General features: G+C 38.2%; 1 protein-coding gene across 3 annotated transcripts in view; it reads left to right on the forward strand.

Annotated features, from left to right (window-relative positions):
* The window catches only part of LOC5579020 (LIM domain transcription factor LMO4), an 85,061-nt gene that overhangs the window by 15,552 nt on the left and 42,813 nt on the right, over positions 1-26,696 (forward strand). The gene's annotated exons all lie outside the window — the stretch shown is intronic.

The following is a 26,696-nucleotide window of genomic DNA, read 5'->3' on the forward strand; positions in this document are numbered from 1 at the left end:
AATTCAGAAATTTTTAAACATGCCGACACAAGAACGCTCAATAAGACTTTGAGGACAAAGTCTTTTGAAGGCGGAGGAGTTAGCACCACCCTAGTAACACACCAGCTAAGCACCAGCACATTCACTGCACCGGCGCGGCATCGATGATCCCAGAACCGACAGCCAGTCAAAACATCGTTTGGAATTTATCAAAACATAAACATAAATTAATATCTAATAAAAGAGCATGTGGCTCGATAGCGACAGTTTGTTCAGTTCGTTCAGTTCAATTAGCTAGTTCAGTCTTAAGTTAGTCATCCGAAATCATTTTTTAAAAATTAAGTTTTAGTTCTTAATTTATTAACTTAATTTGTGGACGGCACCTTAGTCTGCATTAATTTAGTGGCGTTGTGTATTCAATTTGACTCTCTGCTATTTTATTTATAACTGCAATTCTGTTCTCAGTGTAGTCTGTATTTTTCTGCATTGGCCCTTTCAACGACGAAACATAATGAGTGACATTTAATTACAGGATTTGTCAACAAATACGAAATGTTACCAATACATAAACTAGTTTTTGCGCAGTTTTCGATTGCCGAAGTGAACATTTTTATTGCCGACAATAGTAATTGCATTGCCGATAAAAGAACAAGTGCCTCGTGACTTTGTTGAGGAAAAATAGAAGATTAAGAGAATAAAATAGTGTTTTGTGTATAATAATTAATGAATGAAGAGTGCTTAAGTGTAGTTCAGGTGTCTCTTGCTAATTTTTGTGCTCAATTGTTGCGTAAAATTGCCCTCTTAAAAGTTCAGCTGCTTAGGCTGCCGACAATACGTAAGTTCCCCTATTTCAATAAATTTCGCTTCCTAATAACGAAAAGTTATGCTAGTCATATTATTGATATTTGTGAATCTTAGTTAGCCAAAATGTTTGCAAGTTTTCTAATAAGGCCTTGAGTTTGGGACTCTACCTGAACAAATGGAGATTAACTCAATATTTCTAAGCCTTAGTACATCTCTCTACTGTGCTCACTTAGAAGATTTTTTTTCTCGGTACAACCAATCAAGTACAACAGGTGTATATACCTGCAATAAACTGGCGTGTTTAGCGATCTTTTGATGTTTTTTTTATATGGCAAAGGCCCTCATCTATCCATAGCAGAAAACTAACTATTGTTATAAATTGTACCGATATCCTAAGTCCAAGGACTTAATCAAATATAGGCCCTAGGATCTACAAGCGAGATCAATGGTCTATTGACAGCTCTTGAATATATCACAGTCTCGTGAATGAATGCATTTAAGTCATCAGAATATTGTATTAGTTTGTACGGATGTTTTTGGTCCTCCAAGATCTCTATCGAATATAGGCCGCAGGATCTACAAGCGTAACCAATTATTCATAGATAGTTCTTAAATATTGCGAAGGCCCCTAACTATTCATATCAATAAACGAAATATTGTATTGAGTTGCGACGATGTTCCTAGATTCCACGAAATATATGCCTTAGGATCTACGAGTGTAAGCAGTTGTACATTGATGGTATTATATTATGGCCTAAAATCTTAGTTCTACAAATTAGTAAATGGAGTATTGAATAGGGTCCTAAAACCCTGTCCCAATTTTAGTGCCAAACGCTTAGGTTTAGGTCAAAAACACATGTTTACTCAATTTTCTAATGTTTTCCGATGGTTTAAGTCTAAAAAAACATGTTTTATGTTTTTTAGATTTTGTCACACCCCTTGGCTAAAACTCAAATTTTGGGTGTATTTTGTTTTCCGTGTCTCTTCCGAAATGTCAGATAGGAACAACCCCAGTGTAAAAACTAAAAACCCTGTGGTGTTTTTGTCGACTAAGCGAACGTCAAACATGATCTCAAATGTCAAGGTTCATTTATGGATTCAATTTTTAAATTAATGTTTAAACATGATATAGCCGTTATTTGAGCGGGAAAAATTGCTAAAGTAGTTGCAGTAACATGCTCTTTCGTGTTATTGAGTAAAAACAAGATTTCATTAAAAATTTTAGGACTCTAGTAATAGTTGTTAGTTATGGCATATAATCTTGATCCTTCATACAAGTAAACGGTCTTCTCTGTCTTCTGTCTTCTGTCGTGTTCTCTCTTCTGTCTTCTGTGGATTTGGCATAAAGGAAATTTGACACAAAGCTGATTAACACAAGAACATACAGAAGTTCAAAAAATAAGCAGAATTTCCTTCATGTAAAATGTCGATTATGCGAAACGTCCATGATCAAAAATGTTGTAAATGACCTACCCACGTGAAAAGGGGTTGAAGTGTTAGTGAATTTTTACTGCGCTGTTCAAAAGGATACACGGAGACGAAATTCAACTCAATTTTGAGTTGTTTCAACGCAATTCCGTAGTTGAGCCCATTAACTCAATTTTGACTAAATTTCCAAGGTCCCCACTAGGTAGTTTGGCTTTAGTTCCATTAGAAAAATATACTCAGTTTTGGGTTGATTTAACGCAAAATTGAGTTCTTTCGACCCAAACATAATGCACCCCACAGACGCTCAGACGGTTTGACCAACATTGACTCCGCCCCTCAGGTTGATGCTCATGTTGGTGCTATGTTTGGCCGTGTGTGATGCTGCTTGACGAACCAATTTGACAGTTTGTGAAACCAATTTGACGGTTGACGAATCGGTCGGCCAAAATCAAACGAGTTTGGTTTTGCTCAAACCACCGGTGGGCGGAGCCAAATGTTCGACGAACCGATCGTACCGTCTGTAGGGATGTTGCACGAACACCGACGTCATCATGTCAAATTGAAGCTTCGACGTCCCATGAACTTCCGATGCAGATGGGTGGAAAATCAAAATGCATGAATTTACGCAGCGTCGGTGCCATAGTGATCTATCAAATGCACGCTCTTGAGTTGTTTCTATATATTTCACTATCGTTTCCAACTATCTCTAACTGTTTTCTTTAGCAAATTCACCAAGGATTCTTTAATTTTTCCTCAACCAATTTCTCCAGAAATATCTTCATAGAATCCATCAGCAATTTCACCTGTGGTTCAAAAAATCCATCCATGGATTGTACCTGAATTTGTACTACAGGGATTCCATCAGGAATTTTACCAGGAATTTCTCCAGGCAATCCTCTTGAAATATCTTTAGGAATTCTTCCAAAAATCCTTCATGATTCCACCAGGTGTTCTTCTAGAAATTTAATCAACATTTTGTCCTGTGGTTTAACAAGAAATTCCTGTAAAAATTCTTTTATAAATTCCTTCCGAAAGTTGGAATTCCTGGAATTCCTCATGAGATTCTATCAGGAGTTCCTACAGGGATACCATCAGTGATTCCTCTAAGAATCAGGAATTCTTCTTCTTCTTGGCGTTACGTCCTCACTGGGACAGAGCCTGCTTCTCAACTTTGCCTCCAAAGATTCAATCAGGATTTCCTCCAGAGATCATATCAGGGATTCCTTGAGGAATTTCATCAAGACTCCTTCTACGGATATCATAAGGAATTCTTCTAGGGATTCTTACAGGAGTTTTTTTTTTCTATTTTTATGAACGAGATTTTCAGCCCTGGGCTAGTTTATCTCGGGACCAACGGCTTTACTTCCCTTCCGAAGGAAGACGTCACTGAAATTTTTAGTGACTATCTCGGGAATGGAATTCGGTCCCAGGTCCTCGGCGTGAGAGGCGTGTGTTCTAACCACTACACCAGGTCCGTCCCCTTCTTACAGGAGTTCCATCAGAAATTCCTCCAGGGATTCCATCAGGAGTTCCTTCAGCGATAGCAACTGGAACTTCTCCAGGGATTCCATCAGGAATACCTCTAGCAATTCCATTAGAAGTTTCTCCAGGGATTTCATCAGCAGTTCCTTCAGAGATGCCACCTGGAATTCCTTCCAGAGATTCTATCAGGGGTTTCTCTAGGGATTCCATCACTAGTTATTCTATGAATTTCATCAGAAATTCCTCCATTGATTCCATCAGGAGCTCCTTCAACAATATATTTAAATTTCCTCCAAGGATTTTATCAGGAGTTCCTCCAGGGATGCCATAAATAGTTTCTTCTGAGATTTCACCCGAAATTCTTCAAGAGATTCTATCAGGAGTTCCTTTATAGATACTATCATAAGTTCCTTCAGGAAACTTATCGGAATTCCTCCAGAAATTTCATGAGGAGTTCATCTAGAGATTTCATCGGGACTCTATTAGGAGTTCCTCCAACAATATCTTTATATTCCTCCAAGGATTCCATCAGGAGTTCCTCCGAATTCCGTTAGGAATTCCTTCAGGAATTCCTACAGGGCACAACAACAGAAGTCATTTTTGGCATTTCATTACGAGTTCCCAAGGGATTCCATAAGGAGTTCTTCTAAGGACTTTATCAGGAGTTCCTCTAGGGTTTCCATTAGGAGTTCCTTCAGAGATTCCACCTGGAATTTCTACAGGAATTCTATCAAGAGTTTCTCTAATGATTCTATCAGGAATTTCTTCAGGGATAACATCACAAGTTTCTCCAAGGATTCCATCTGAAGGAGTTCTTCAATAGATTGGGAATTTCTCCAGGGATTCCATCGGAAGATCCTTCACGGATTCCATTAGAAAAACTTCTAAGACTTTATTATAAACCTCCTGGGATTCCATCAGAAGTTCTGTCAGGGATTCTATCAGGAATTCTTCTAATGGTTCCTTCAGGAATCCCTCTAGGGTTATTCTGTGTTAATTTATTATGAATTCTTTTCGGAATTTATTAGGAGATACTACCCAAACATCTAGAGAATACTCCAAGAAGAGATTCATCCAAGAACTCTTAAAGGTAGTCGTCCTGGAATTCCTTAAGGGATTCCTCCCGGAATTATTCAAGGGATACCTCCCGAAATTCCTTAAGGAATCAATCCTCAAGGAATTCCTCCAGCAAAATCTCCAACGATTCTCGAAGATTATCAGGATTTTCTCCAAGGATTTTATCAGAAATTTCTTATAAGTTCTCCAGCATTACTCAAGAGATTCCTTCCGGAATTTTTCAAAGGATTCCTCGCGAAATTCATCATGGGGCTCCTCCCGCATTTCCTTAAGGTATCAATCCCGGAAATCCTCAAGGGATTCCTCCGGATTTTTCAAGAAATTTCTGGTGGAATAACCCCAGGGATTCTTGGGGGTTTTCAGGAACCCTCCAGCGATATTATCAGAAATTTATTATAACAGTTTTACCTGTAATTTGGGAATCTACCTGTATATCATCCAGTGACTCTATTAGGAATTCCTCCTGGGATATAAAACAGGAATTCCATCAGGGATTCCTCTGGGAGGTTCCTTCGTGGATGCCACCAAGATGAACTCCAATTATCCAATAACGAATTTCCTATGCGATTTGACCACAATTTCCTTTAAAGATTCCACTAGTAATTCCTTCAGATAGTTCAACTGTCTTTTCCCTAATTATATAACCTGTAATTTTTCGCGGGAGAAATTTTTTAAGGAATTTCACAAGGAGTTCTTCTAACGTTATCACTGGGAACATCACCAGAGTTTCGTTAGAATTACCACCAGAAAAATCTACCAGAGTTTCGCCAGAAGTTCAACCATAAAATATTTCAAAGGTGTTTCTAAGATTGTGCTTCAGGATAATCATAAATTCCTCCAGGGAGTTAACTGATATATAAAGTAGATCTAAAAGATTTTTTTTTATTTCTGACAAAAAATCCATGGAGATATACTTTTAGAAATTCTTGGAGGTATCACGAAAGAAATCAATAGATTAATTCCTAGAGAGTTTCCTGGCGAGATTCCATAATATATTTCTGGAAGAACTTTCAAAGAAATCCCTGAAGGAGTTTCTGAAAGATTCTCTAAGGTAATTCCTGGTAGATTCCTTGGAAAAAATCCTTCAAGAAATACTGGATGGAATTGATGGATAAATTCTTTTAAGAATCCTCGGAGAAATTTATATTAATTATTGAAGTAATTCCTGCAGAAATCTCAGGACGAATGCCTCGTAGGGTCCCTTCAGAAATACAATTAAGAATCTTTGGAGGAAACACTGGTGGAGTTTATAAAAGAATTTATTGAAGATTCTCTAGAGGAATACCGAAGGATAACCTGGGGGATCTCTATAGGAATTCCTGCTGATCAAGTTTTGATTATTGTTTTTTTTTTACGTAGGACTACGTCTTTGTTTTCTATATTGGGGTGCACTTTAAAAATACGGAAAATGAGACAAGTAACGAAATTAGGGGAGATTTTGAACGTTAATAACTCAGTTGTTTATGAACCAATTATTACGATTTTAGTATCATTCGATCAGAAATGTATCTACGCATCGTTAGAATTGTATCCGATAAGTGAATTTTGTTGTTAAACTATTGAAAATTTGATAAATGTTGACCCCTTTCTTATCCAACCAATCACGTTCGAGCATTTTTCGACGGTATCGCTTCCCACTATAAAAGCAAGCGGGTCCCTGCTTCTTCCCTCAGTCTTCTTTTTGCGGTCGGACTGTGAACACGATCGGGCGAGTCATTCTCGCTTTGCTTTTGCACCCGCGTCACAGTCCAATTTGTGTCGTCGGAAGAGGAAGACGCAAGATTGATTTGCGGCGGCGATAACGATGGCTTGGGCGCTTCTCCGAGCGGAGGACTACTGCCGCTCGGAAAAGCGTCCAAGCCATCGTCATCGCTGCCGCAAATTTATTCGCGCTCCCAGATTTCGACTCGTGATAAATAAATTCAGCATCGGTGGTCAAGAAGCAAGCCCGTTAGGAGCCAATTACCAGAAGCACCCAGAGTTGCTGATCCGAGGAGCTGCTGCTAATCGAGCGTCGGATTAGTGAAATCGCTCAAGATTTCAAGAGTGAGCATCGTTTCCAGATTTCGACTTGTGCCCGGGGATCCAATACCCGTTGCTGTTCTGCGCCATACACGTCACGAACCATTCAGCTGGTTTGTCGTATAAGCAAATTCCCCGTTTGACCATGGAAATCAACTGATAACATCCCGTAGTGCTATTTATCTGTAACCGTATCGAGGCTAAGAAAGCCAGAAAATCGACCAAAGCCGCCAAAATGTGTCCGTGTTACGCAAATTCAACAATTCAATCGGCCCTTTTCAGAGCCAACAAATGTGTTTTAAAGAGTTATTTGTAAAATATTCCCTAATGTGTTTACCACATACTTGCTATAATCTCTTAATTCATCTCATAGCGTCATACAATAATTGATTTATTACGAATAATTGACAATACGGCAATTTGAGGATGTTTCCGAGGACGCTGCTGCAGTGCCGTCGGGATGCAATAACAGCATAATGCTCATCTTGTGCATCCCTTACCAAGACATCAGTTTCATAGAGCCTATTTCCCAGATAAGAAAACGAAGAATTTGAAAGGTGGAGCATCATCTGCTATTCAAAGGGTATAAAGCATCCCTCCTTCGTTGAATTCGGTTTCATTCTGTTTTCGCTTTCGAGCTGGTAAGAGCTCCTCCAAACATGCTCAGCTCCTCGCTACCAGAGGCAAGCTGTTGATCACCAAGCGGCGGCAAGTTTTTACGAGATGGCTGAAGAAAATCGACCAAAGCCGCTTTTTGAAGCACACATCGTCATCAGCACCGCAAATCTCATCGGGCGAGGCGGATTGCAACCAGTGCGCCGTCAAAATGTGTCCGTGTTACGCAAATTCAGCAATTCAATCGGCCCTTTTCAGAGCCAACAAATGTGTTTTAAAGAGTTATTTGTGTAATATATCCTGTTGTGTTTACCACATACTTGCTATAATCTCTTAATTCATCTCATAGCGTCATATAATAATTGATTTATTACGAATAATTGACAATACGGCAATTTGAGGATGTTTCCGAGGACGCTGCTGCTGTGCCGTTGGGATGGAATATATTTTCTATTGTTACGTGGTCCTACGTCACCAGTTCGTACAACCCGATAGGGATGTACCCTTATAGTTTTTGCAGTATTTCTCTTGATATCTTTGAAGGCTTTCTGATGAAATTCTTGGAGGAATTGTTGGTGGAATCCCTGGAGGAACTTGATGAATCCTTGGATAAATTGTGGGTAGTATCTGTATTGAAATGCTTCAAGTTCCGCTGGAGGAATTCTTAAATAAATCTTTGGAGGATTTTTTGGTGGAATCCACAACAATTTGTAGAGGAACCTCTAAAGGAATCCTTGGAAAAATTCCACCTGAAGGTATACCTGAAAAATGTTCCCCGGAGGAATTTCTGGTTGAATCTGTGGATAAATTTCTAAATGAATTATTGATAAAATTCGTGGTAGAATCCCAGGAAGAGCTTTTGGTGGAATCCTTAGTATAGCTTATAGATTCCTGGAAAAACTTCAAACTACACTTTTTTGATATTAAATTTAAAGGAGGGATTAGTAGAGTATGTTTAAAACTACTAATTGAACTTTAACACTTCACTTTTTGCAAAAAATAAAATGCTGGAATGTTTGAAAAAAAAAAATGCCATGGCCATTCCCATATCAATGACTGCTCAGAATATTTTCCGAAAGAGACCCGTCATGATTTCTGAGTTTTGCCGGAATATTTCGTACGAATTATAACTGGAATTCCTCTTAAATATTTATTTCTTCCGGTACTTAAATGTTGAAAGTTCTTCTCTTCCTTACTGCGATTATTGTCAGAAAATCGCGAAAAGATTCTCCCCCACAGCCACAGCATTCGAAAAAAATAACAATCACATATTCACTAGACTCTCGGCAAGTCTACACACTACGGTGAATTTCACCGTAATCTCAACAGCTGAACAGTTCGGTGAAATAAAACACCGTATTTCATCGGAATTTAACGGATTACGGTGATTTTTTTTACCGAATACTGTAAAAATTTACCGTACTCCGTTAATTTATTTCACCTGTTGAGATTTCACAGGAATCCGTAAAATAATTTAGTGTGTAAAAACATGCGAAGAATTATCGTGTTGCTGCAACCAACCTTGACAGTTGGTCAAACGGTTGTATCAACATAAGTCGGTTTGACTAACTTGGGGGCGGAGTCAATGTTGGTCAAACCGTCTGAGCGTCTGTGGGCTGCATAAGAAAAGTTGCATTTACCCAAATTTGGCTTATTGGGCCAAAGTACCCCCATTGGGTAGATAGAGATCTCTCTATTTTTGACAACATTCGTGTGGGAGAAAGAGAAAACCGAGAGATTTTGGGTTGAAACTATAATCGATATACTTAATTTTGGGTAAAGTAAACTCAAAAATTAGGTAAAAATATTTCTCCGTGTAGGCCATGAAGCAACAGTCAAAGAAAGTTTCCAATTTCTCAATTATTTCTGCATTCACGTACCCATTAGAGTGGATTTCATCGCGATGATAACGTTTGCTTACTCAATTCATGGCATTTACTGAATTAATTATCAATACAAACAATTTACCGTATTGCCACCAGTTAAGCCATCGAACTATATTTCCTATCGAAGACACCCATGCAACCGTAGAAGGTTCCGATTTGTTTGACATCTGTCAATAAATTACGGTCTGCTTGGATGGCGCAAACAAGTCGTAAATTGCATGGCCTTCTCAGAGGCCCATAATCTACCGTTATCAAAACAAAAGCCGTTGCTAATTTCAAATTTACGATTGTTTGTCGGTCGATGGATTTCGCTCCGCGAGCAGGCTTCAATCAATCAGTTCGCTGCTATTTTTATGGGAAGTTCAAAATGGATTGTATACCTACTTACTCATACGGGCGATGCACACAATAAAACAGTCATCCGCGCGGGATCATGCTTACAAACAGAGAGTGAACTCATTAAACCGCTCGCAATCTCACGCTTGATTCGCTTGAGAATTTTTCCAAACAACAACGGTTTGATTGATGTTTGTTCCAATTAGGACAACATTCTGCGTCTGAATGGGTGAGGAAAAGGCTTCTTGAAAAATTTCAATTAATAAATCCAATTAAAAATTCCGATTATGCTTTGTGTGTCTCCGACTCCGCCGCAGCGCTCATCACCACGAAAGGCTTCGTTCGCCGCACTCGTTTCGTGATTTGAGAGAGCGAAAGAGAGTCGTGTGTCACCCTCGTTTCGTTTCGTCGGCAGGGTTCGGTTCGGTTGATTATAATAGGAAATCCTCTGAATTTAAATAAAGAAAATTTAATTCCAAGCGCAATTTGTTGTGCGCTCTATCAAAAATTAAGAACTTTTCAGCGCGAAGAAGGGGTTCGACACTTTCGTTTTTTTTTGGTGCGGTAAAATGTGAGACCCAGGAGCAGAGCTCGTTAATTTTAATTGCATCTCACACGCACCGTCGATGGGATAGAAACAAACAAGCGCGTGTTTGTGCATCCATTCCATCTAGTCGTCCTCGAAATGGAAATTAGGACGAGAGATAGGAAAGGAAATGAAAAATTACCGATTGCGTTGTTCGCTTTGTGTTGATCCTAGCAATCACTGAGAAATCGTGTGTGAGCACTCGCCACCGACGACCTCCTACGAGTTTTGTCAGCTTGTGGCTCTCGTTGCAGTCGTCGGGGAGGTTCGGGAAAAAATGCCTACTTTGATGAAAAAACTCTAATTTTCCCCCTTCCTTTACCGCTAACCTTTCGTCACGCGGGTTAATTGTATTTGAACTTTGCGTGTGAGCTCAAAGGAAATTTCGAACGGCGAGCAACAATAGGGGATTCATTACCCTTGTATTTGCCGAGGATTGATTGCTGCGAAGAACGAATGCAATATGTGTAACGAGATTTTTGATTGGAACTAATTTGTGGGCATTGTGCAGAAATTTAATTAGAAATGGCAACCTTCGCCTACGGTTCGATACTTTGACACTGACGGCTCTAGCATGACAGATATAATTACAGCACGACTTAAGAGGCTAAAATGTTGACTTTTTCCGAGGAAAGAAAACATTACAGGCCTTTCAGCGCCTAGGAACATCTATTAACTGCTTCGAATTTCGAGTCCAAATTGGATCGTAAATGGGACGATGTTTACATTCAATTACGACCGACTAACCAAATTTGACGTTTCTCGAAATTATAAAAATGTAAACAGCAGTCCCATAAAAATATCGAAAAGCCACTCGCTCCTGGTCCATCGGACCAGGAAGAAAAATAACACTCATAAATCCTTTCTAAAAGGATGGTAAATAAATTAGAAGCCCAATTGATGACTCCAGTGGATTGCAACGGATGGTTTGTTTACTCTTACCACTTATATTTGTGTTCTGTTTCGCCTCGTTTCGAATCCTGAATAGTGCAGAAGATTGGAAAGCACAGAGCGAAGAAAGCAGCAATCTCCGTTTCCCGTTTATCGAGAAATCTATTAAGAATCAACAGCTTCCCAAGCCTTAACTAAAGCGTGTGATGGTCTGAGGCTTATTATTATCCGGAATGTCGTCCGTCCTCAACACCAAGAAAAACAACGACGCGATTGTCGGTCGTCGGACGCGTACGTAAAAGTCGATTTGTCCAGATAATTTCCCACCTCGTAATTTCTCCTTATCCTCTAGCCAGATGGTTTGCCAGCAGCCAACCCCCAAGGATGAGTTCGAAATTACCATAATCTCTTTATAAATTACACTCCCCTAGGTGGCTGAGACCTTTTTTTCCTATTCTGTTTGCGTTTTTTCTTCGGCCTAAGCAGTGTCTTCCCCCTTCATTACTTAGGACGTGGCCGGCGTTGCTTTCGTCGTCGTCGGTCGACCGACGCATCCAAGCAGCCGAGCCGAAGCATTTTCTCACACACATTACGGACGACCGGCGGTGACTAATGGAAGTCGGGGCCTACTGGGATGATTTTGGGTTAGGAATGGGGACGACGACGGCTGTTGCTTCTTAATCTGCGGCTTGGCCGAAGTAAAAAGGAAGATTGCAAACGATGGACCGCCGGAAATTTGGGTAGCTAAATATGCGGAACGAGTCAGTCCATTCGGTGATGAGTGGTGGAGGAAGGATCAGTTTTCTCCGGGCTTCTGTTCTTTTGGCGGAAGATTAAGGAATCTGATGGACCGCTTGGGCTAGACTGGGGAGTATGATTTATTTGGTGGAAAATGAAGACGGTTCATGCCGGTTATTTACTGTTTGGATTCTTATCTTCGGAACGCTTCCGATTAGAATAGACCGCATTTGTTGAGGCTCATCTTCGTCATTTTTCAAATACATGCGGTCACTATTAATGTTATGCGGTTGAGATTGAGGCTCGTTTTAACTATGGCAGATAATGTCTGAACATGGTTTTCCGGCGAAAACAATTAGACTGATACCTGCAACGCTGGATGGTTCGTTTGACCAAAGACAATAAAAGGCCTTGTAGTTACCCAACATTCGAGTTGGCATATGAGGTAATAGATCAAAATCTTGAATGTGAAGAGTGTACTGCGATCTGTCAATCTTGGGTACCAATTGCAGTACCAAGGGAACAAATGTAGTACTAGAAGCGGTACTCAATCTGAACCCAACTACTATATCTCTATTCTTCTCTGGTTGTATCTTCAGTTTTATCCTATTTTATTTATAGGATACAAGTTTGTTTGACAAAAGACAGAAGACAGAGAAGACAGAGAAGACAGAGAAGACAGAGAAGACAGAGAAGACAGAGAAGACAGAGAAGACAGAGAAGACAGAGAAGACAGAGAAGACAGAGAAGACAGAGAAGACAGAGAAGACAGAGAAGACAGAGAAGACAGAGAAGACAGAGAAGACAGAGAAGACAGAGAAGACAGAGAAGACAGAGAAGACAGAGAAGGCCAGAAGCCAGAAGACAGGATACATAATCCAGAAACCAGAAGCCAGAAGTCAGAAGCCAGAAGTCAGAAGTCAGAAGTCAGACGCCAGAAGCCAGAAGCCCGAAGCTAGAAGACAGAAGCCAGAAGACAGAAGTCAGAAGCCAGAAAGCAGAAGCCAGAAGACAGAAGACTGAGAAGACAAGGAAGACAGAGAAGACAGAGAAGACGGAGAAGACAAAGAAGACGGAGAAGACAGAGAAGACAGAGAAGACGAAGAAGACAAAGAAGACAGAGAAGACTTTTAATAGAATTAATAGAATGCTTTTAAGAATCATAGCTTTCATCTGAAAACCTTTCAGGAATTTCTCTAGTTATCTCTTTAGGATTATTTTTGCAGGAATTCCTTCAGGAAAAAATAAGTTTCCTATAAATAAATACTCTTCTATGATTCAGATTTTGTTTTGCCAAAATATTGTAACACATTATAACTACTTGAGAATTTTCAACAATTCCTTCAGTAAAAAAATCTCTGAAGGGATTCCTGTTTGAAATGATAGAGAATTTTCTGAAGAATTCCTTAAGAAATTTTCGAAAAAAAAACTTGAAGAAATTTTTTGAAGTATCTTTGTAGGAATTTTTTTCCTTCACTAGTGTTGCCAGCAATCAAATGAACTCTTTGTAAATGGTAAAAAAATGCCCTTGGTTGGAGTTGTACATGATACAAATTTGCTGTTTTGCATCCATGAATTACATAGTTTAGCAGTGTTGCCATCAACTAAACATTTGAAATTTCAATAGAAGCTCTAGGTGCTTTCAAAGGTGGTTCAACCTTCACTTTAAGTTTTATAATTATTCGAGGATTGCGTCTTTCATCTGATCTCACCCACAGAAGTAAGAGAACAAAAATGGAAGTTGTTGTATGCGTACTGTAGAAAAGATTATAAAATTTTCCAGACAAAAATGATTACGACGATAACAGCTGTCAAGAGTCCCTGCTTATTGCTATCAAAGCAGCTTATCAGATTTCATTTCTAATTACAAGTTTTACAGATAGCTTCTACTCTTCGTCAATAAAACTGGGAACCTAGAATAGGTATTACATACCCAAGACCAATCGGCAAGCCAAAGAAGCAATCCTCAACAACGTCGTAAAACAAACAGCCCGCAAACTCAGCGCCTTCTGCGATTGCCAGGAGTTATCACCACCACCTACTGCGATACTTCGATAGTGCTGCGATATGCGCGCGCGAGAAAGTGGTTAAGCATTCAGAAGGCTTGTCCATAACAGTTCTCGACTCGTCGGTACAGTGGCCCAAAGCTGCCCAATAATAGGAAAAAAGTTTGTGAATTCTTTAACTGTTATTTTTTCCAGTTCAGTTGTCAGCTAAATCTTTTGAATTTAATTATAGTATTCAGTGCGGCCACTGTGCACAGGGGCAGAACCGCGCCTCCGCCGAACATGCATGGGTTATTTAATTAACCACTTGAGGGGGCGCATAAATTTGTCAAACGAAACGCCGCGACTATCGGGCACGGTATTTACGAGAACAAGAACGACGATGATGACGACGTGGGGTCCCTGCAAACGCGTAGGTCGTTTGTAAGCGCTTATAAAAATTCATGGTTCTTTCTTCTTGTGCCTATATGTACATGGCAGCAATCATGAGGATAATGTCAGCCAGGGAAAGCAAAAGTTTCGTGTTTGATTTCGATAATTGCCATTTAGCACGCTAACCTGCTCCGTTTGGTTGCGTCTATGGCACAGGACGTGTTTTGACGAGGTGGGCTGGAAGAGTCAAATACTTGGTGGTGAACAAGGATATCTGATACTTGTTTGTTTTGTTGATAGAATTAACTAATTTACGTGATTTTACGTTCCCCTTCGAAATTGGTCTGCAATTTCAACATAAGTCCAAATGTGATTATAACGGTCCAGTAAAAATACAATACTTGACAGAATAGAGCATGCATTGACCGTTTTTCATTGAATATGCTCAAGATTGGGAGCTGAAGCCGAGAAGCTGTTACAATTAACCTGTGAATTTTTTTTTCATAAATTTGTTCGAGATGGATAGGCATGACGTTGTCAAGAAGCTGACAGTTTTCGGAATATATCACCTTCTCAATATGGTACACCGTGATTTCCTACTATGATCCAGAACACCCGCCTACTAAGGCTATGAAAAATCTAAAATCTCATTTTTTTTTAATTGGTTTGAAAACAATCAACTTACTTGAAACGTTTTATTCCTCAAGCTTGTTTTGAACAATTTTTCAGAAGGCCATGTTAAGTTAAATATTCACATTGAAATTCTCTAAATTTGACCGTTTTATATTAAAATCATCGAATGCGTACCGTCAAACGGGGTAACTTGCAACACATCGACTTATACCGAATTGATGTTTGTTTGTAACCTTGATTAGAATTTCTTTTGAAAAGTATCACATCGGTTATTTATCTTGATTATGAAACAGCACATTTTGGCATGAATATGGGTATTGTTTTTATTTTGCTGGATGTGAAGATTATGTTCCACGTTTGTTTGAATGAAAACAAGACTGAAAATCGAGGACTTTATAGTGTACAATGGGAGAAGAAAAAACATTTGATAATTTTGCGCTGTAACCATGCAATAAATTTTGCACATGTTTTTGTTATGGTAAAATCCATAGATAAATCGATCATTTTTACTCGAGTATTACTTCTGAAAATTGCCTTAGGGATTTTGCATGCAATTAATTTGAAAAATGCATTTTAGAGGAAAAAAATCTATGAAGAAATTGTTGAGCGAATTGTTTTTTTTTTATATTTTATTAGAAGAAATTTAAAATAAAACCTAAATTTTAAATTTTTAACCGCTCGAGAACCTAATTTTTAATATTTTTCAAATTTCTACCTTGTAATCTTGATAGCCAGGGCAGGATTTATAAAAAAATGTAGGGGCCTCAGGGCCAGAGTCTTGTGGGGGCTTTTTCCCAGAAAACAATTTTGATGCTTTAGTGTTTTCTCATTGGTAAATTCTTGGTAATTTGGATAAGGTTTTAATCACTAGAAGTTTGGTTTGAACTACTGTAATACCCTCAGAAGTGCAAGTTGGGAACAATGGGAGTAAATGTTTTCAAGTTTTTCGGCAATGTTTTACTTTGTACAAAGAGCCAGAGTACCAAAAAACTAGCAAGTCTTCTACTAATTATGTTATTTTTTATATGAAAATGGCACCTTAAAATACAGTTACAATGCTTGAAAATGGTACAATGTTTCAGTACACCAAACTCAAATCGACCAAGCACCAAACTAACATTTACATACATTGAGCCCCTCAATTGTAATTCATTATTACTAACTTGAAATATATCAGAATATTGTCAAATCTTCTTACCTATCGACGTACTTGTCCTTGAAATTTAAGAAATGTGTATACCACAGTGATCTACCATTAATTTTTCATTCTAATTAATTTCTAAATTTATTCAAACTATACCAAACGAAACTCTTAGAAACAAACATAGACTGAAACCCTTAGATTAAAAACAATTGGGCAAATATACTGCACACTACAGATAAGCATAAAAAAAAACATTTAGATTACAAGCCAGAGCATTACACTCTTTAAAATTAGAAATCCTAAATGTTCAATTCTTTTGATGTAATTCAATAAGTTGGACCCATTTCATCAGTTTTTATAATGATTCTTCAGTGTTCAATATTGTAGTCGTATTTTGTGGGAACCACCAAAACTGAGGGGGCCATAGCCCCTTTGTACCCCCGAAAATACTGAATATCGTGATCATTAATTTTAGAGTTATTTGAAATGTAATGTAAACATTTAATAATAAAATAATAGAATAGGCTATTTGAATTATTTATTCGTGATTCTCCAATAGGTTTTTGATCGAGCCAAACCTTTTACCAACTAATAGCGAGAGCTCAACCCTATACTATTTTTGCGGTTTTATTCTCTAAAAAAATCGGAAATTCATCAGTTATATGTTGATGAAACCTTCTTATAAAAAAAACAAAGCTGTCGAAAAAAGTGTAATATTTCTATTCAAAAATTAAATACAAACCCAAAGCCTCTAAAATTTACTCAACTTTTGGGTTTAATCTGAATAAACTACAGAAAAAAAAAGGAAAAATAAATTTTAATAAGTATCTTATGTTTCTCTTGTACAATTTGTCAAGAGATCCTTGACAATTCTTTCAAAAGTTTCAATAATCTACAGTAAAATTATTTCTTATTTCTTCAAATTATATTTGACGTTCCATAAACTTAAGCATAAATAAAAAACGGCCAAATGAAGCAGAATATTGTTAGTTGAAGTTTAATTGGAGAAAAGTACAAATTTTTCCAATTCACTATCTCAAACTGCGATCGATTCTATCTATATAAACAAAACTGTAATGGTGTTTGTATGTCACGAGTTCGCTTGAAAGCGGAACAACCAATCTGAATGGTACTTTCGCTATTGTTTTCCGACGTGTTTGTGTACAATGATATTTGTTTGCATTTGCTCACGTTTGTTTCGTCAAACCCAACTGTACGGCCTACTCACTAATATAACATTTGCCGGGACATATAAGCTAATAAATATTTGAAAAAAAAAAAAAAAAAAAATCTTCTTCCTCAATATTTTAATGAAGTTGGCGCCTCTGTAATGGCTCGGGATGGTTCAGAATAATTTCACGGCTTTTTATCATAAAAACGAGTCAAAAAACAAAATTTTGAAAATCGTACAATAGTTTTTCATAGAAAACCTTTTTTATTCAAATAGTCTTTTCCAGTGATGCATTTGAACGCGTTCAGTTTGCGTTCCAGTTCAGTTTATTGAACGGGGGATCAAGTAGGCTTTCTCATTGTTCAGTTCAAAAATTTGAACCCTTGAGAGCAGAAAAGTGAACGCAGATTGTTTTGACACGTTTCACGCCATCTCACTATGCTAATGTTGATTTTAAGGTGCTCAAAGTAAGAAAAAACACATTGATTTATGATAAAATTGAATGTATCATCAATTCAAGAAATGTTTCCCAGGTAAAACATTAAATTCATGCTTCAATTACAATTGTAATGATTTGCGATCTGAACGGGCCGTTCGAGAGCAACGGCGTGCTCTGGCTCGAGAGTTCAAAGTTTACTGCGTTCTCGAGCAAAAATTGAACTTGCTCCGTTCATTTGTGGCTCGCGTTCAGTTCAAAATGCATCACTGGTCTTTTCCATGGAACTTCGTCCCAAATATCTATTTGCCATCAATATTCCATGATGAAAATTCGAAAAATATATGAAAAGGAGTTTTGTTTTGTGATTTAAAATATAAGTTTATTTTAAAGGCTGGTTTGCTACTGACAAGAAAAGGAATCGCCTATCTCGATGCGTGGAAAATTTCTTCCCAGAAATGGTCCAGAAAATCAAATTTTTCTGATCGTAGTACGTAGTTGAGAAGAAATGTCATTTCAAATGGGGCTCTCTGTAGAAAATTTCTTGACCCATTCAGTCAAGGAATTTCTTTACTTTTCTTGAGTGAAACAGCATACTTAGCTTAAGAGTGCGTTGTGGTAGTCCAAGCAATCGTGTTGCATACTGCTGAACAGTGCGTCGTAGAAGCCCAAGCAATCATGATTTTGTTTTGTTTCATCGTGGCGTCAAATTGATTACTTTTCGAAGGCCCAAGCTGCCCGATTCGTTTTTCACGAGCGCGTTCGATACTTTTGTTTTGTTTTGTTGGCGGTTGGCTTCGTTTGCTTGGGCAGTGCTTTGCGATAGCCCAAGCTGTCTGATTTGTTTTCCACGTGCTCGGAGTGATTTTTTCCAGTTAGCGCTTTATTCACGCGCCATCGAAGTCATTTTAAATCCCAGCTTATGCGTGTTGACGCCGAGATTGTGACTGTACAGCCGAGGATGGATCACCAATTGGTGAGCTCGTTTCATGTTTCATTTGTATAAAGGCATGTATTTTTTATGTAGGATGCAGAGCCACTTGAGTGCGACGTTTATGATTTTGACGCATTAATATATAGCTTCTTCTCATGTACATAGAAACAAGTAGCTCCGATTGACGTTGAAGGAAATATGGTGCAATTGTAATTTGTAATATCATTCATTCATTCAGCGTAAGTCTGTTAGTTAAAAACTTTTGATCAGGTCAAGGAAAAGGTGATACCACCAGTCTTCTAAACTGAGCCACGAAATGGATGCCCAAATTGTTTTGCAAGGATTATCAAACATGAATTCGAAAGCAATTGAGATGTTGAGAGTTTAGAGAACATTCTATCTAAATCAACAGCCCTAGAATCGGCCATTGTGGACGGGTAGTCCTGTTAAACCACTGATTTGGTTCTGTTAGTAAGCTCACTGCTGTTCTTACAGTAAATCAATAAAATATATGATTTTTCTCTCACATGGTTTTACTGTATCTTTTACATACAAAGTTGCTATCTTGTTGGGTGACGCTGGTCATTAATTACGTATACGTCGGTGAAAGAAATGAACATGCCAAACTGCGCTTCCTCTAGTGGACAACATCAATGGAACATACATTTGAGCCAACCCTATTACCACATAATATCCACCTTGTAAATGGATGATTATTCCAAAATAGTAGTTTACGGAACAAGTTGCAGAATGAAAAATCATCACAGCACGAGTCGTAAATTTATCCTACGAGGCTTGCCGAGAAATTATATCGGAATGCATTCACCATCATTTTACAATTTCTGAAAAATGGTTGTGTAATGATTCATTACGTAACCCAAAACAGTTACGTAATGAATCATTACAGCACTGGTTTCAGTTGCGTAATGACTATTCACGCACTTCATACTTCAGTGCAGGAAAGTAGGCCGTTTCATGACAGATTGGCATAATGAAAAACAGCCTATTACGATGAGAAAATGCAAAAAAGTATTTTTGCAATTCCGTTGCAAATGCAATGAGAATATGATCAACATAACGGCCTACTTTTCCTACCAAATAAAACAGTGCTGAAAAGTGCTACTTTTCAGCACTCTTTTCGGTGCTGAAAAGTAGCACTTTTCAGTACTGTTTTGGTAGGCGTCAACCGAACAACCCAGTGTCCTAGTCTCTTCATGCCATGCTTATTGTGCGCGGCGTGTGAGTCGAGACGAGTCGTTTTCACCTCGGGTGACGTGATGCGACTAATGTTAATCAAATGGAAGCGAGTCGACACCTCACCGATTCGTCTTGCCTTACATGCCGCACAGAAAAAGCACAATTGCATCTGATTCTTGAGTTTGTTCTATGTCTGGCGTGAGGTGAGAGTTGTCGGTGTCCTATAGCGAGGTGACAATTCTCGACTCGAGCGAAGTGACTTTCCATGTGGTTTACACGGCGAGTCACTTCACTAGAGTCTACATCCGTTGTGCGATCAGGCTCCGACACAGGTTGGCGATACTGATGTGGGGTGTCGGATCGTCCAGCATTTGTAGTCACTGTGCTCTCTTACCTGTTCATTCCTCTAATAGGGAATATAGATCTGCATGATACCGATGGGAACGAGAAGAATTGTGACATTCATGGGTACTACTGTGTCACAGCCTACGTGATTGAAAAATACTGAATTGAAACTGCGCCACATTTGCTTTCAGGAACAAGGCTGGGGAGTAAACCTTGGCCCAATCTTAGAATCATGGACAATATTGCCAAAAGCATGAATATTGCTATTCCCGGCCACGCCCATCTTTACCCATCTTTAGCGTAACGCCCATCTTTACCGTAACTTGGGATGTTGATGTAGCACTTACTTAACGAGAGGCCACCGAATCAGCGAATCCCTCATAAGTGCTACGGATGTGGAGGTTGGGAGAGGTTTAAGGCCGATTTCTTCGAACTTATTTGCCTGAAAAGTCAGCGATAGACACAGAGCATTTGTGGTTAAGTTTTAATAGTTTAATAATTTAAATGCCGGCAATCAAAAAAGAAAAAAAATATTTTATTAATAGTTTAGTTGATTACATTTTAAACTATTGTGATTTACTGCTCAGTAAACATTAAAGCGGAGTATGCACTACAACAGAAAAGTAATCACCTATCTCGATGTGGGAAACGCAGTTGAAAAGAAATGTCAATTCAAATGGAGCTCACTGTAGAACGTTTCTTGATCATTTCTTGCGCAGATTTTTTTTTCTTTTCTTGAGCGGAACAGCATACCTATCTTAAGAAGCAAAACCGATTCCTCAAGGGTCAACGGATTACAAGAAAAAAACGCGACATTATGTTATACATGTGCGAAACATCCGACCGACGATAATAAACTAATCAAAGAAAAAAAAAAAAAAGACGCTGGCCCGAAAAAAGTCCGAGCCAATTCCACGACATGCAGCCGACCAAAACGCGTAAATCGAATAAATCGAACGATCCGAATAGGCGATAATAAAATGTCGAATCACAATGCCAGCTACGTAAATACCGACGGATACTAAAGCATACGCGGAATCCGATATTACATACCGCAATCCGGAACAGCAAAAACGATCAAAACTCTTCGCAATTCAAATTCAAACGTCGTAATTCAGTTTATAAAGGAACGAATTCATCAGATAAATTTGAGAGCTCCTGGAAAGTACGACATGTGGAAAGTTGTACGTTGGCCAAAAATTGTGATACTCTCGTATTCCGCCACAAAAACTGCAACTGCACAATCTGTCTTTTAGAGGCGCAGAAAATAAAAGACACTTGCATTCTTCTCATCTGTAAACTTCAATTATTTCACTTCAACTACAAACACAAAGATTTCACAAAAAAAAAAAAACAATCCGTGTGGCGTAGCACCGATCGAACCAGCAGCGGAATCGCAAGAAGCTTTATCAAGGACGCGAAAAAACGTGATGAGCAATTCAAAACACGTCCGTTTATGGTAAGGCCTACTGCGCTTTTTTACTAGAATTTTTGATATACATGGCATGCAAAAACTCATGGGCCATTTTCAGAGGTTATTCTACATCATGGTCGATTTTCCTATTGACATTTTATATATTTGTTACATTTGAAAGTAAAATTTGTATCTAGCATGAGCCCTAGATACTTAACTGGTCCCCGAATGCTGCCTTGAGAAATACCAGCTCTTACCTTAAGGCTTTCAGATTTGGAATTCTGATAATTAACTTGAAGGGAACGATTTGACAGATAACTTCTAACAATGTATTTTGTAAAATCATTTTTTTTTATTTTACAATCAATTTTCTTGCCAAATACATAATTTTATTTTTTTTTTTAATTTTTCAAGGATGCCTAACATATGAAATATAATTTCTCAGAACAGCTTTTTGGTTGCAGGTGATGCACCTAAACCCGATCTCAAACAGTCCATGACCGGCGATTACCTTCAAAGTAAACCCCCCGTCAACAAATCTCGGTTTTTCACGCCCCAATAAAAATCCAACAATCCTTCACTTGGAGGGGAGTGCTCACAATCGCAGATTAGCATCATACGACTGCCGTAAACAAGAGTGCTCATAAACCAGATCCGTATATGTGTTTCTTTTTTCCTGGAGCTGCGACAAGAGCACAGATTGACATTAAACGATTTTCCAACTGCATGGTACTGTGAGCGAATAAGTGGCATCAGCATTGCTCCCGTCCAGTGGCTCTAGCTCCGAACGACACACAGAAAGAAAAACATTTGATGTAAAATTTAGCGTTAAATCATGCAAATAAAGTGAATAACAGAATTATCACAAATTTACATTACACATAATGCAAAATTACATCAACATTATGTATGTTGATGTAATTTTACACGATGTTCAATGTAAATTAATGACGAATCTGACATTCCATTTATGTGCATGATTTTCCGCTGAAATTTACATGGATTTTTCTTTATGTGCACCAATATCATGTATGATGCAAAATTGTTGCAATCTCTTTCCACCATGTCAGTCAAAAATACAGGAAAGGGTTGATTTTACCAACGTTGTTGTCTAGACGTGATATTGGTTGAGACAAAAACCCACGATTTAAATGTCTGCATTTACATTTCAGAAGATTCTTCTCTATAACCCCAGAAAAAATCGAACCTTTTTCGTGTGTCATGCATCCTGACTGATGCACCGTAGAGATGGATCTCTTCCCCTCCCCTGTCAGAGAATGCAATTTGTAACTCAGGCGTGAAACGATAACACGTTCGTTGAAGCTCTTTTGCGGTCTTTTTTCATCCATGGGCGTAGTCAGGTTCTCCCTTCAGGGTGATGTGGAGCAACGACTGTAGATGTTTATTCACAATTTTCACGTGAAATGACCATGTAAGATACCTTTCACATTAATGGGACCAAGACTTTTACTAATATAAAAAAAAAACAAAATTTAAAAAACCTTAAGCAACACCCCTTAATTTTGTTCATTTGGTTTCTCAGTAGCTACTTTGAAAATTTGGAAATCTGGAGGGCTAAAGAAGTATAAAGTTTCGCCTTTTCAGTTCCATAATCATTTTTTTGGACAGATTCTTCACAAAATCCTTTGCGGACTGTTGTTGAAACCATTAATTGATATCTGGTAAGGCCTTCGACAGAAACCTCTGCTGACTACGCCCATAACCGCAACCGACCACTATCAGTCTGCTGAGTGCACCACACCATTACTGCACCCAATTGCATTCACATGCATCCAAGTAGCCTATGTATGACAAATGGCATATCATCGCATAGATACGATGCAACGCAAGCAGTCTCGTTGTCTGTCTGGGACTGGCGCTGCTGTAAACTGATATCCCAGCCTACTCTTCTATGGGTTTGTGGAGAGCGTTTGTGGTTTTTACTCGTCAAAGCATACTGTGAAATCTGGGAAAGCGAACAGATTCTTTTGCGGTTTGTTTGCTTTCCGCATGGTTTGGGGACAAAATGACGATTGTCAAAATGTCGAATCCCAAAACGTCGAAAGAGACAGAACGTCAAAAACAGGCAGCTTTCAATAGCGATGAATTATTATTTATTGTTTCGAAAGAGAATCATTCTTCCAAGGCATTTTTGTTACTTTTCAATTTTCTTGTTACGATGTTTGCGCTTTCGTCGTTTTGTCCTTTTTCACGATTTGTCCATTTGGAATTTTGGCGTTCTACGTTTTGTCTATCGACGTTTTGCCACCGCAACTTCCCGCATCGTATAATGCTTCATCTGTCATTGTTTCTGCTCAAATATTGTATCAGAACCAACTCACAAAAAATAAAAACTAATTTTCCAGCGAGTGATCATTTTCACACACATTCGCTAATAGATTTTCTTCTGGGCGCACAAAAGAAAGCAAACATTAATCGACCACACACACGCTCTCTTCTAAATGAGCAGCACGCACCCGCAAGAAGATGCTTTGCTAGAGCAATTAGCGTGTCTTGTGAGTCCATTACGGCAGTTTACAAGATAGTTTTCTCCGTATCCCCTTGAGATGGAGTTAAAGCTAAGCGAAACAACAGACGCAGTGCGAGCAACAATTTGTCGTTTGCGGCGAATTTTGACGTGTCATTCAGAAATGCTTCCTTACGAAATTGTACTCATTCTAGAAGCAGAAGAAGAGAGCAGAAAATTCGCATAAAAATTCGCGTTAATATAATTCAATTTTTATTAACAAAACATACAATTGTTAAACCATATGGAAACAAAATCTACCTATGATTCTAAGTAACATCCGAGTGAAATGTTTTCTCAGTGTATGACAGATCGATTCGAGTTGAAGCGTCAAGTCGCTTCCACAGTGTCCGGACCTTAAGTAATAAGTAAACCACGTGCGCTAATGATGATGCCAACAACGACAACAACCAAGAGAACATCTCTTTCTCCTCATGCGTTTTGCGGAGTGGTTGAACGTTCCGTGCGGATGTGTCATTTGTTAACTTAATTTGTTTGTATCGCTGTGCGGAGCGGCCAGAATGTGTGGCAATGTAATTAATGCTTAATTATCATCTCATCGTAGGGATAGGCAATTAGCACGGAATGAATGCAATAGAAATGCGTTTGATGACGGACATAAATTTAATACATTCTACTAATACAAAACACGTAATAAAAAAAAAAATAGAACTAAGAATATTATGAAAAAAATATTTCATTTCAAGTTAGCTATGGTAACATTCTCCATATTTTGGAGCATAAGGATAGCTGGTTCGTCTTCGTGGTCGCTTCTTGTAAAGTGAACACGAAGTGTTATGGAAAGTTATACAGTCAGTTTATGATATTCCTATATCTCGATATTGAGCCATAGGTGCATAGTAAGATTTGTTTTTCACGACTATCTCGATGGTCCCTTGAACCGCAGTTGCACTGATTGCGTGTTCCATAACTCGATATATCTCTAGCTCGATGTAGCTTTAACATAGGAGTTATAGAGAGTTTTTATCTCATAGTAAAAACTTATTCTTCGAACATTAATAAAAGAAGTTGGTGAAGAAACAAATCCTTTTTGAGCTAATGCTCATACTTACGTTTTTTTTTTTGAGACAATGATTTCCATGATCATGAATGACGCTATTCTGTCTATATATTGAACACCGTGATTAAAATTTCAAACAGTATAAATAAATTACATTAAAATAAATAATATCGTAAAGAAATTCATTTGATTTGAACTACTACGCACTTCTTGGAGTTAAATTTAGCGTTAAGCATTAAACTTGAGATGCAAATGACCGTCCTTCGTAGGAAATTCATTGATATATTTCAATGAAATGTTTCAACGAAATCTGGTAACAAAACTTGAGTTTTCGGAATTTGAGACAAAACGGTAAATAAAGAAAATTCTGTTTTACTAAAAATGACATCGACAAAAAAGATTCCACGGTTAAAAATTTCATAGGTAGTTATTTGAACACACCTGCAAAATCGCCGAATTATTATAAGGCGGCATCCAAAAATTACGTAACGCTCTAGGGGGAAGGGGAGTAGGTTCAAGCGTTCCAGGGGGGGGGGGGGGTCTGTCGTAGTTTTTTTTTTCAAAAATTTACAATTTTAGCGTTACGTAATAAATGGACGCTGCCTAAGCAATGCAGAATTTCAAGAAAAAATGAAAAATAATAGGGATGTTCAAAAATAAAAATTATAAAAATCAAAAACTAATATTTTAATATTTGCGAATAAAAATTCTTGTTTAGAATGATTTAAAATAACGAAAAATATACCTATCAAAATCAAAAATTAAAATTTTGGTATTAGAGAGTCAAGCATTTTTTGAGGTAAATAGCAATATCATCAAAGCAACCAATGGTACAACGTCGACGTTGGAACTAATGAACGAGTATGATTAGGGAAAGTGTACCAGTTATGGCCATAGTGGTTCCCTATTTGGCCATATGCAAAATTTGGAGAACTTTTATATTTTTAATCTTTTTGAATGTTTTAAGATCACGATATATCCTATATTTTACCACTAAAACACAAAAAACTTTTCAAAATGTGAAGACATTTAAGATATTACGTATTGCAAAATAGGGAACCACTATGGCCATAACTGGTACACTTACCCTAGTTAGAATGTCCAAAAAGAGTGCAAATTCTCTGAAATGTTAATTTTCTAACTATTTCGCATTTGCGGACAATAGGCCCCGCCCCTGCCCCACTCTTGTTGCCATCTATTTACGAGCAAGTTCCTTAGCATTTTTTTAGCGTGCATAAGCAGTTGACAGTTCCGGGGCATAAAATCCCTATATTGTGGGGCATACTGTCCATTGGTCATGGGGCGCACTATCCGTTTGTTGTGGGGCATATTATAATGATGCTGTGTCATATTGTTCAGGTTCTTTTTGAAGTGCAAGTTTTAGATGATTGTAAAAATGATGTTATTTCTGTTAATTAAGTAGAGTTTTAAGAAAAGCTTGCATTTTTTAAACGACTTGTGAGATAATGAACCAATTGGTGTGTTTTTTTTTCATTAGAGAAAGTACTGTTGACACAGATATTTCCATTTTTCTGAAGGTGGGGGGGGGGGGGGGGGGGTGGGGGTTGGGTTGGGTGTAATATACCGGGATACCCAAATGTTTTGAGATAGATATTATGATTCTGCGTTTCATGTTGGCTATTTCCCCTGTC

Source organism: Aedes aegypti, chromosome 1, assembly GCF_002204515.2.
Source record: "Aedes aegypti strain LVP_AGWG chromosome 1, AaegL5.0 Primary Assembly, whole genome shotgun sequence".
NCBI classification, from domain to species: Eukaryota; Metazoa; Arthropoda; class Insecta; order Diptera; family Culicidae; genus Aedes; species Aedes aegypti.